A 12692-nucleotide genomic window follows, 5' to 3' on the forward strand; every position below is an offset into this window, starting at 1 on the left:
TACTTATAGAAATTTTCTTTCCCAACGGTCAAATATATGATGATAATAAGAAAAATATCTGGAAGTCTAGAATTTGATATTTGAAGCTATGCCGCCATTTTGAAGACGTACTGGCAACTCGCCATATATTGGACCGTTGGGCGGCAACCTCGCAGCCTAACATAGTTTATTTATATTTTTTTAATACACTTGTATTATTAGTTAGGTAACACTGGACGTGTGAGGTATGTTAGAAGTAGTTTTATTTAGTATGCTCGTACGTAACCTGTAATTAAGCACTTAGATTGTGTCATTACATTGAATAATATTAGAAATGTGTGTTTTATTTCCATAGTTTTTGAGGGTACACGTCGTATACACAGTGCTAAATGCAGTTGGGCCGCGTATGTCCGGACTTTCGTTTCGATGGATGGCCAAAAATGGTCTCATTCCAGAATATTGTTCCTCTGTTGGCCGTCGATCGACGCGAGTGTTCGTTCAGCGTTTCCTGCGCTTAGTGTTGTGGTTAGCTTATGCACGTTGGGTTAGTAGATTTTTGAGTGCATACTTCCATACGAAGGAGTGGGGTCTCGATGCGCAGCATGGTAAATAGTTATCTTGTGACTAACCTTCTCTGGTCTTGGCATGGGGTCGAGAACATGCATCTTCCAGTGTCACTGTCAATTCTTACAGGCATTTGCCGCACTTGGTTGTGAACCGTGCTATTACGGCGGTTATGATGGCGTCCTAGGACGTCGTACGCCGCCACTACGTAGACACGTAGACGTAGACCTGTTTAGTGCGCTTCGCTTGAGGCCTACAGCCACAAAACGTATGGTCAAGGTATGGGTTAATGACGCCGAGAGGATCGGATGGTGATGACACTAAAGTTTAAAAATGCATGCCCTGCACATTTAAGAGGCGAATTTAACGAAGTTGATTATACGTTCTGTGCTACAAGTCTTCCGTTAATCTGATTTGCCAAAAACAGGCCAAAATTGCATTGCTCAAAATGGCGGCAAATAATTGAGTAATTTTACTTTGCCAAAACAGAGTAGATTAAGATTATGACAATAATGAAGGTTGGATTGCCTCAGTTGCCATATGACAAAAACATTCCTTTTTCTAGTCATTTTAATTAGTTGGTGGTGAATTGGACGGAATCCCACAGACTCTATCTTGCTCAACTTCTCGCCTAAACTCATCTGTCAAGCTTCTGCAGTAGTGATGTGCCATTGAGCACGAGCACTTTGGCATCTAGGGATGTCATTGCTTACGCGACTCCAGTTATTCTGGACCAATGTTAAATAGTATTCATTAAGATTATATACAAGTTTTTGATCAGTATAATAATGTTACAGACAACAATATCTTAATTCCGTGTGTTTTCGGCAGATGCTAGTGTAGTGAGTAGTGTAGTGATTTTGAAAATTTACATACATAATATAAGTATAACTTGAAGCAATAATTACGGTTACGCTAAGTGTATGATAAGACATCGTACAACATCTAACAGGTATTGCCAGACTTAAATGCACTTAAGCAGGAGAAAGTTGGCAACATTTGTACAGAAGTAGCTCATGCAAACAGGTGATGGCACCTTGGGACTGCTTGATGAGTTATTATACACCTACATATTATTATATTTTTGTATAATAAGTCGATGTATTTAGTAGCGGGTACTTGTATTTTGACCTGAAATTAGTACTAATGTACTCAGTAGGCGTTCGCCGCTTGAGGCGTGCGGTCGTGTTTGCTTTCAACGAATAATTTAATTTCTCCCTAATCTATAAGACGGCGACGCCGGCATTCACTGTCTAATAAGTTTCATCTTTATAGCTGGAGATAAGGTACTTAAAAAGGAAATTTATATCTATATTATTAAATATTGTCTACTATTGATTTAGAATGTAATATTATTTCTTATATTTGAATCAGTCTGTAGTCAGAGTTCTGTAGTTTGTAGCTAGTTTAAATTATTTATGATTATATCTTACTGTTGCAGCGATCACGTTGCTAAAGATTTACTTTGACTTGATGTGGGTACTTTTGGGAGATAACGTAACAGTTTGCGTCGGCGGTTGCTGTAACAATCTCTTGAGATATAGTCCACTGTCAGATAAATATAACCTAGTATAGTGGCTGTATATGAACATTCCCTTCTTTATTTAAAAGGCATTTTATTGTAGAAAAAAAAATATAGAATAGATGGGCTGTTTCACAGACTGCTATTAGAATAAAGTGCAATATGATTTCATCATGTATACTCTGTGGAGGTAGAGGGCGCAATAGGTTTCATTTGTAGACAAATATGGTTAATAACTAAATCCTACGCATGGACTTAGTAACAGGGTTCCGTAGTCAAGCAATACATACTACATACTTGAATAATCTATGGATATTCAGATTCACTGTCTTCGTTTGACGTTTTTGTAATTTCTAGAGCGGTAGATAAACAACGTTCTGATGACTATGGAACTTTAATAAAGTTTAATTCAATATGCGAATGGACTTCATGGCTCTAAGTATGCTTTACTGGTAAATGTTAATGTATTCACAAACTGTGTAGTTTTATTACGTATAGAATAATAGTTGGGATCGCTAGAGGGTAGTTGGCCGCGCGCCTCCATCAAAGCCTCTATATGGTTCATCTTCACTTAGACGATTATTAGAAATAAATGGTAAAAAACACAGTTGTTTTTTCATTTATCGCTTTTTCCGTACCTATTTTACTACGTAGGTAGACGCTTTACCGGAAAACCATGACCCCCCATGTAGTTTAGTAAGGACAGAACTTGCATGACAGTGGAGGCGGTAGAAGATTTGCATGAAACAGGTCCGGCCGGCGGCAGAGACAAACGAAGAATGAAGATTTGGTGAGCGTCAAGGTCAACTGTCAGATTCGTATCTACCCTCAGCTGTTATTTATGCTTCATTTTTTGTATTCCTATAGTAAAGTGCATCCCAGTATTATAGTGTAGCAATAGCATTGGTTTTGGGTGCTGGGTTTTTCGATACCGTAGCATAGTTTAGTTTGGAGATGTGAATTGGAACCGGTCGCTTAGTTTTCGTTGAGGTAGAGTAGTGTAGCGTTGGAGGCATATCAGGTATCATGTACCCCGGAGACACAAGATTGTGCCTTAATAGAATGTTTTGTTTTAAATTTGCTTTCTTTAAAGGCTAGAGATTTATAGACGTAGACAATGGACCAAATTAGTTTGGAAATGGAGACAATATTTTTTGTACAATTCTTTTTGAACCGTTGAAATTATGATCAGGGTATCTTAACCCAACGAATTAGATCATTCGTAGTGTAATTTAGATGAAAATATTGTGATTGACAAATAAATGGAGCTAGTACCCAACTGTAGTACAAAGTATTTTTAACTATATTGAAAGTTGAGGCTCGGCGTCTTCCTTAATATATAGACTGAATAGTCACATTTGTATTTTTAACAATCCCGATTGGCTGGGATGCACTAGAATTGATTTCAATCTGTAACCGCACTTGTTTGTATCTGTTACGGCCAACTGTCACTTTGATAGTTGTCTATTACCGCGCGCTTTGACAGTTTATTTTCTTACTAGATCTGAACAAGTGCATTTTTGTTCGATGTAGATAAGTATCAGTGTTTAGTAGATCCTGTAAAATTAATCAGAGTGCCTCGTGTGACAATATCATCACACTCATTAAATTCCTCATTTTTCTTGTATGTTAAAACCTGTATTTTAGAAAGTATATGCAATATTGTACTATTAGTAATACTAGTCGACATGTTGTTTTGTAAACAGGCTTACGCGACCTCTTTACTAACCTAAAAAGTAAAACCGCTTTAAAATACACGTGATCGCTCAACGAATTTCGAAGGTAGACTAAATTTTCAGATACCCTCAAAGAGAGGTTGCGTAAGAATAGTTTAACTGTAAATATAGATAAGATTGTTATTTCAAACTGTGTGTATTTATACTTACATAGAAATAGGTTTTTCTCCCTTTGATATTTCTGAAAAGCATAGTTTCTGACAGTAATTTGGAGACGAGGGAGGGGAACGAGTGAAGTTAAAACTAATGTCAATAGTTCATAATTGTATTTTATTATGGTCTAAAATTTTGAAATTACATACAATATAATTATTCAACTCAAAATGTCTACAGTAAAATAAAATACAATTTCTTTATCTACAAGCTCACTCGTTTCAACCCAACATGATACAAAAATGCCCCACGAATTTGTAAAATTAAACTTAATCAAAATTATCTTTCTATACATATTTATATTAGATGTAGTTTGCGATTGAATGTATAGATTTTTTACGACATATCTCATATGGCAACACAATTTTAAATTAATATTTAAAAGTTTAACTAAATTCTTATAGTGACGTTTTTATAAAAGTAGTCGTAAACAATTGAAGTTCATTTTAAAACTTTGTCACTAAAAATGAATATATCTATGCTCAATGTTATTAGAATGTGTTGCCATTATTGTGATGGAGCTGCTTGGAGAAAACTCGTCGAAAAGACTCGTATCCCCGTGATGTAACCATAGAGTAAATGAAATGATCATAATTATAAAATAAAACCTGTGTTTAAATATGTTTTCTCAAAAGCAGCCCCATTGTGTATCTAGTCTGTAGCTATAGATAGTTCGGAATGGACGCATCTTATCAAAATGGTTATTGAATATATCTGTTTTAATTCGAATTGGTGTTTTATTTTATCCTTACTGAGTATAGCACAATACTAAAATTATTACTACAATGGCTATAAGCTGCACTAAATCCTTCATTTTAATTTCTAGGCTTGAGCCAAGTTTCTTAGGAGTTAAAATAAATAAACAATCTCTATCTGTTTCATGATCGTTTGTTTATCTAAAAGGCAAGTAGGCTATCAGCCTCCTGACACATGCCATCGACTTTATGGGTCTAAGACAAGCCAATAGAATGTTAAATGTGCACATAAGAAGGCCGTTGGTGCATAGCAGGGGTTCGAACCTACGACCTCAGAGACGAGAGTGGCCCACTAGGCCAAAACTGCTCTCTTAATGGTTACAATCAAAACTAGGAATTTTGTTAGCCTTTTTCACAATCATTGATACCTACTAGCTTCATATCTAATGAACGACTGACGTAAAAATGTCAAATAGTAAGCCTTGCCAAGGACAAACTAGTATGTTTTCCACGAATTTTGTATTCAACGAATTTATTGCGTGGAGAGAAGAGAAAAGAAGCAAATAGTTTTAATAAATTGCTTAATTTTTTCGCAACTGTGTAAAATTAGTTGTTCAGTACACGAAATATACTATTTAATACATATATTTATTAACCCTTCAAAATGCTTCGCCACGAAAGTTGGCGTAGGTACCTACCTAGTTATAAAAACTTTAATATTTTTATGTAATAATTAATATTCTTTAATTCAAAGCCATAAATATACAGTATTTACAATATTCTTAACCTACAAAGTAATAATAATTAGTAAAAATTGATGAAAAAAGAATTGAAAAGAAATTTAAAATCCCTGTGACAGTGTACCTTTAATGCTGGCAATTCCTCGCTGTATTGCGATATTCGTTGAGCTTGTAAAACCAGCCACGGATAGTACCAGGCGCCAATTTTAATCTTAAGTTGGCTGTGCACTAGAACCCTTCGGGGCCGAAGATTCTCGATTCCAAACGGAACAAAATCAAAGTTGGAGCAAAGTCTTTGAAATGAAATGAAATCGTTTTTTTGATACATTTTGAAAGATTTATGAACATCTGTACAATCAGCCATATTTAAATAGGCGTGCTGATGTTATATTGATGTTTATAATAAAAACATTAACATATTGTCATAAAATTAAATTACAAATATAAATTGACAATAGTGTACTTCCAATAAGTGAATAGAATTTACTGACAAAACAAAAAAAGCAAAAATACAAATTAATTAGAAAAAACAAAGTTACAAATTAAAAATACACGAAATTGACTAACTACTATACCAATATATAATATAATTTTGCCCGTTCACTCAACGGACAATGAAAGAGGTCCGTTAATCGATGTATTTCGTTAACTTAATTAATACACCGAATCATGTGTGCCTTTTTCAGAAGCCTTATCCTTTATCGGGATAGGCATTTAATTTACGACAATATTGACGAGTATTCTAATTCCGTTATCAACTGGATGACGTAGAAAAAAATGCGTGCGTACAAAGTGCACATGTCAGAAGTGAAACCTTTTTGTAAATCAATTATTACTAACGTAGAAGCCACAATAGATCATGTACCAGTATGTGATCACTCCTTATATTTACATATATAACTATATTCACACTGTTTACACACTGTATACGTGCTAATGATGATATACATAAATAAAAAATCTACGTGTAGCGTATCGTAGATACGCGCTAAAAATGTACATACTATATGGTGTAGTATTTTCTATACGATTGTGATGTATGTGGCAATATAAATACAGGACACTTAGAAAAGAAGAAAGCAGACGTCACTCAGAACAGACTTTTAAGATGAGTGAGCATGTATTTTTTCCTTTGAGCGTTTCTATTAGAATATAAATTAATTACCGTTGTTTGTGAAGAAATATATCAATTTAACAAAGATAAAATGGGTTCTGTTTTATAAATATAGAACATCCCATATACGTTTACAGCACAAGACTTTACGCTACAGAATTTCTATCTAAAGTTCTAATATGTAACGACTAAACAAATACATCAACCAATTGCGTGTATTTTTTCTCGATATTCTTTTCTCACTCTCTCTCAATCGGTCACAACCGCTCTCTCCCTTTCCGTCGACAAAAACGCTGCACATCTTCGTGATGTTTCATAAAATTATTCCCTCATGTGCCTAAATAAGTTTCACTTCAAAAACTTGTAAACTTACTTTGTTTTACTCAGATAAATCTCAATAATAAGCTCGATGGTAAGCAACCGAAGCATTCTAACGATTTTTTTTATTTAGGTATTTCTATTATCATTAGCTGTATACTTGCTTGCTTGTTGCTTGGTGTGAACATACAAATACATGGAATGATTATATACTGGTACATGAACATCTATTTGGGCTTTTATCTTAGTATTAATTTTTTTACAAAGACAAAATTATGTCAACGGAAATATTTGCTTTAAAAATGTTGTCACGTTTGGAAAAGAATGCTTTCGTGTCGGTGACATCGCCATAGCTCATTCAGTGATCCGAATGATTTTGTTTTCTTGTTTCTGACAGCCAAACAACCCCAGCGAGAAAATTGACTGACTGCCCAGTTATATAATGTACGTTTCGTATATTAAGCAAATATATTGTATTTGTGTTCTCCTTTCATAGTGTATAGATTCTTTTTTTTTTCTTTTTTTCCCTTTCTCGGACTGTACGGTTTGTGCGACCAACTCAAACTCAAAATTAATATATTTATTCATGTAGGTAAAAATGTACAATTATGAACGTCAAAAAAAAACAAATTAAATTAATTGTAAATTTACATTTACAAACAGTTCGCAAGTCAAGGTCAAACCACTCTTTTCAATCGCCAAGTTCTTAATACAAATTGTTGAAATCAATCCCAAGGATTAGGATCATTTAAGTATTCGTCACATTTATAAAAGGCTTTATTAATTAATTTACATTTAACAAGGGCTTTGAATTTATTTACTGATAGTTCTCTAATTTCGCTTGGGTCAGCCATGCAAAAAGTTAGGAAATGCATTATTAGATTTAATGGATAGGAAATTGGTGCGGAATTTGTAAAAGGATCCGATTAATTTATTATATAAGTACGTTTATACATAAAATATAGGTTATAATTTTATATTGTTATGAAAAATGAAACTGGCTAAAATTCTATATCACTACATATTATAAAACAAAGTCGCTTTCTCTGTCGCTATGTCCTTTTGTATGCTTAAATCTTTGAAACTACGTAACGGATTTTGATGCGGTTTTTTTTAATAGATAAAGTGATTCAAGAGGAAGGTTTATATGTATAACAACATCCATTAAATAGTGGAGAAGTACTGTTATTTTTGAGGTTTCTAATGTGATGTCGTAAACAGCGTTATGTCGTACGGTATTCTACTGTGGGGTGCTGCTGCAGAGGTTCAATCCATATTTGTGTTGCAGAAGCGGGCTGTTCGGGGTATTTGTTGTGTTTCCCCGAGGGAGTCGGTATGGAATAGATTTAAGGAACTAAGGGCCTGTTTCACAATGTCCGGATAAGTTTCAAATAATCTATTTATTACTTATTGGTAGGATAAATAGTATTTTTGCGTTTCACGACTGTCAGATGTACGTCATGAAATGCGAAGTATCTTATTGGGAACTTTTATCTTACAAATAATTTATGTGTTACATAGCTATTTGGCACTTTAACCATACATTGTGAAACAGGCCCTAAATATTATGACATTATCCGGTCAATATATTCTTGAAGCCTTGTTGTATGTACAAAAAAACTTAAACGATTTTAAAACAAATGGTGACTTTCACCAGTATAATACGCGTAATAGAACTAATTTGAGTGTGCGACCAACCAGGCTCCAGAAGATAAACCACTCCTTATATGGAAATTGTATTCGTTTTTACAACAAACTCCCAAGCGAAATTAGAGAACTGTCATGAAATAAATTCAAAGCCCTTGATAAAAGTAAATTAATTAATAAAGCCTTTTATAAATGTGACGAATACCTAAATGATCCTAATCCTTGGGATTGATTTGTTCCAGTTCAAACAATTTGTATTAAAAACTTGGCGATTGAAAAGAGTGGCGGAAAGTTTCTTGCCAGTTCTTCTTACCCGCTCTACGCCCTTGACTTGCGAACTGGTGGTAAATGTAAATTTACGATCAATTTAATTTGATTTTCTTGACGTTCATAAGTGTACATGTTTACCTAAATGAATAAAGATATTATGACTATGACTATGACTACACTATGGTTAAATCATTAAATTTGAAAATGTTACAAACTACGAAATTTAAATACACCATAATCAATGAGAAATTTGAGCTGGAATTTGGGAAACTAATCCATCGGTATTTATATCCTTGATCCACTGATACAAATACGTAAATAATTTTCCAAGTTATGCGTTGATTGACTCTCATCAATAAAGAGAACTGTTCGCATTTATAATTAACTAGTGACCCGCCCCAGCTTCGCACGGGTGCAATGCTGATGAAAAGCAGGTTTTTATTATGTATTGTTATTTCCGTCGCTGGAAAGCTCCGATAATATACCCGTTCGATCGCTGCTAAATAAACTGTAATGGGCTGTATATCATCCATCTATATTAAATGAACAATGTATTCAAGGTATTTTATTGGTTAAGGATTAATGCTGTATTGGTTAAAATCGCTTCGAAAATTAGCCATTATTTGTCTTAAAAAGTAAATGACAAAAAAGTTATTGTGGGTTATCCATAAGAGATAAACATATACCATCACGGACTTTTCTGTAGACCTTTTCAATGTGTACAATACTTAGTACATTATTTTGCTAAAACTCGTAGGGTTCAGCCTGCGTTTGCAATGTAAGCGGAAAAAATGTAATTATTTACGACATCACATTAGAAACCTCAAAAATAACAGTACTTCTCCACTATTTAATGGATGTTATTATACATATAAACCTTCCTCTTGAATCACTTTATCTATTAAAAAAACCGCATCAAAATCCGTTGCGTAGTTTTAAAAATTTAAGCATACAAAGGGACATAGGGACAGAGAAAGCGACTTTGTTTTATACTATGTAGTGATTCCAAACGCACAAATCAATCTTCTTGCAAACTTTCTGAGCTGCGGAAAATTGTCTTCATCACTACATAATAACAATATACAATATTGTTTTATAAGCTGTAAGAATTAAATGGTTTCTTTTTATTTTTTATATTATTTATTAAATATCATTAAATATTATTAATTTAAGTTATAATAAATAAAAGGAATGAGCAATTTTTAAACATTTATTAACAAAGACAAAATGATTGTAATACAAAAATACCGACGGAACAAATTTTGACCGCGCTTTTGTGATTAAAAAATCAAAGCGCATTCCGACGTACGTGGGAATAATTCAAATCGGTGTTGCCATTATACGGGCGTTAGCAAACATACAGCGAATATATGAAAGTTTGGAGTCTTACGCGTTTCCATTGTCAACGAAATTTTTATTTAATTATAAGAACTTGTAGTGTCAGAATCCAAGTCTAGATTTAATACAATAAAATCTTAAAGTGATTCTTAAATTTAAATCAAAAGGTTACGTAATGTAAAAAGTAAATAGTCTTTTAAAATTATAATGTACCTACACATTCCATCAATTACAGTACGGATCCATAAGACATTTTTTTTTGTTTTAAAGCTACATCTCTTTCTCTTTATGTCCTATAACCCCTAGGTGGGGCAGAGGGCGTCCACAGCGAGCCTCCATCCCGTTCGGTCTTGCGCCTCGTGCTTCACCTCGCTCCAAGTCCTACCAGCTCTCTTTACCTCGTCCGCTACTGTACGGCGCCAGGTTTGTTTGGGACGGCCACGCCTTCGCTTTCCTTGCGGGTTCCAATCAAGCGCCTGTTTGGGAATATGACTGGGATCCCTTCGAAGTGTATGGCCTATCCAATTCCACTTGCGCCTCTTGATCTGCTGACTGATCGGGGTTTCTCGGCAGCGCTCCCAAAGTTGCTCGTTGGAGATTTTTTCAGGCCAGTAGATACCCAGAATATGGCGAAGACAGCGGTTGACGAAGACTTGGAGTCGGTGCGAGATGTCTTTGGTGACCTTCCACGTTTCACATCCATAAAGCAGCACAGACTTGACGTTGGATCCGAATATTTTAAACTTGATTCGACGCGTCAGCATCCGTGACTGCCATACAGGCCGAAGTTGTGCAAAGGTTGCTCGGTCCTTGGCAATGCGTGAGGCGATATCCATTTAATTTTTGTAAGCAGAACCCCGGCCAGTCCGAGTCATCCACGTCCTAGTCGTCCACCCTGGGACCTGCTGCAGCCACGCTTCCGCGTGCCCACTACCTAGAGCTGCAGCTGGGCTAAGGATGCAGGGCAAAAGGCGAGCATTCTGCGCCTTAAAACAGAATCTACTCACTAGGGAGGTAACCCGCATAAAACCGAGCTTGTCTGGAAGCTTTAAAGTGGCAGCCCCACTATCAGACTAGGGCACAGTGGGCTAATCTCCTGCTTGCCTGAAAAACAACGATTCAAGAAACTTTAAAGCTACATATATGGGTTTAAATCTGTAAATAAAATACTAAATCATATTCTTGTGTCTGTCTCTGGGGTTTACTAGTGATCGGGTGCTACTTGTGGTGACTGGTCGTACTTGAATTCGTGCATATGCGGTGTCAATTATTACGACTATGTATTTGCGTATTGTTCCTAAGATAATTTAAGTGCGTGCCTCATGCCTCCTCCTGAAAGAGGACCAATCTTTGTTTTTAATTTAGTTTTATTAATTACTTGATGTCCTGTGGAACATAGTGTAATATTTGCAGCTCCTTACAACCGTTTTGTAAAACAAAAAACTTTTTTTTATTATTTTGACGTTTACAAACAACAGCATTAAAGATAGGAAATATAGGATAGGAAATGATGTGATATCATTCCCACATACACACCATCACGTACACAACCACACTTTTACACCATAACACAACACAACCAATTGAGGCTTAATTAATTAAATTTAATCACAGTTTTGTTTGTTTGTTCCCTTTTGTAAATCTTTTTGTTATATAATGTATCATGTATTCCATCTGTAGCTATATTCTCAGTGTATTTGTTTGCTATTATATATAATTTATGTTAGCTGTAGGAGTACTAAATAAATAAATAAATAAATAAATAGCTGTTCTTTTTTATTTTTTAAGGGGTTGTCAATTGAAACCGCCGTGTGTCACCTACCATGGTTGCAGATGAGGTCCTTAACAATCCTCGTATCTTAGAATACAAATAATTTGAAGTAGACATGGACTGTGCCAAAAATTAATCTGGAATTGTGTAGGAAAAACACCTTTTGTATGGCAATCAAGGTATATTAATATACCAAAAACACAAAAATTTTCTTTTGAAAAATGCAACCATTCTATCGGTATTTTCTTATGTCATTGTCACGTTCAACTATCGTCAGTTAACCGACTTTTTAATTATTATTTCTACCTTATGAACATTGTAAATGTACAAAATGACAATTAATTAGTATTATGTTAGATTATATTAAGCGTGTAATGGAAACATGCATTAAAGTGAGACATTAAAAAAATATGAAAAACCGCCATCGCGGCCATTTCGAGTTTAGAAAAAGTTTGACAAACGCGGGAAACGTGCACGGAGAATTTTTAATTGTTTACAGTAATTACGGGTATATTTTATTGAATGTAAATTATACTCTATATTATATTAGTTGTTAGTTAAAATTTATTTCGTAATCCTAGCTACCAAAGTTATATAATATAATAGTTATATAATAAGAGATGGAATTCAGAACATTTACCCACAAAAAGGTTCAAACATTTAGTGATACCTGGCTGTGTGGTGTGACGGTGTGATCCTTACATCTTCTTACCACTCCATAATACAATTTTAATTATATTCCGCGATAGCTTAAAGGTGTCAAGATTTAAATATTGGTCGTTGCATATCTTGGCTATGCGATACAAAACTGAGTTTTTTGAAGTGAAACTTCTATAGGCATATTA

Source organism: Pieris rapae, chromosome 24 (assembly GCF_905147795.1).
Source record: "Pieris rapae chromosome 24, ilPieRapa1.1, whole genome shotgun sequence".
NCBI lineage: Eukaryota > Metazoa > Arthropoda > Insecta > Lepidoptera > Pieridae > Pieris > Pieris rapae.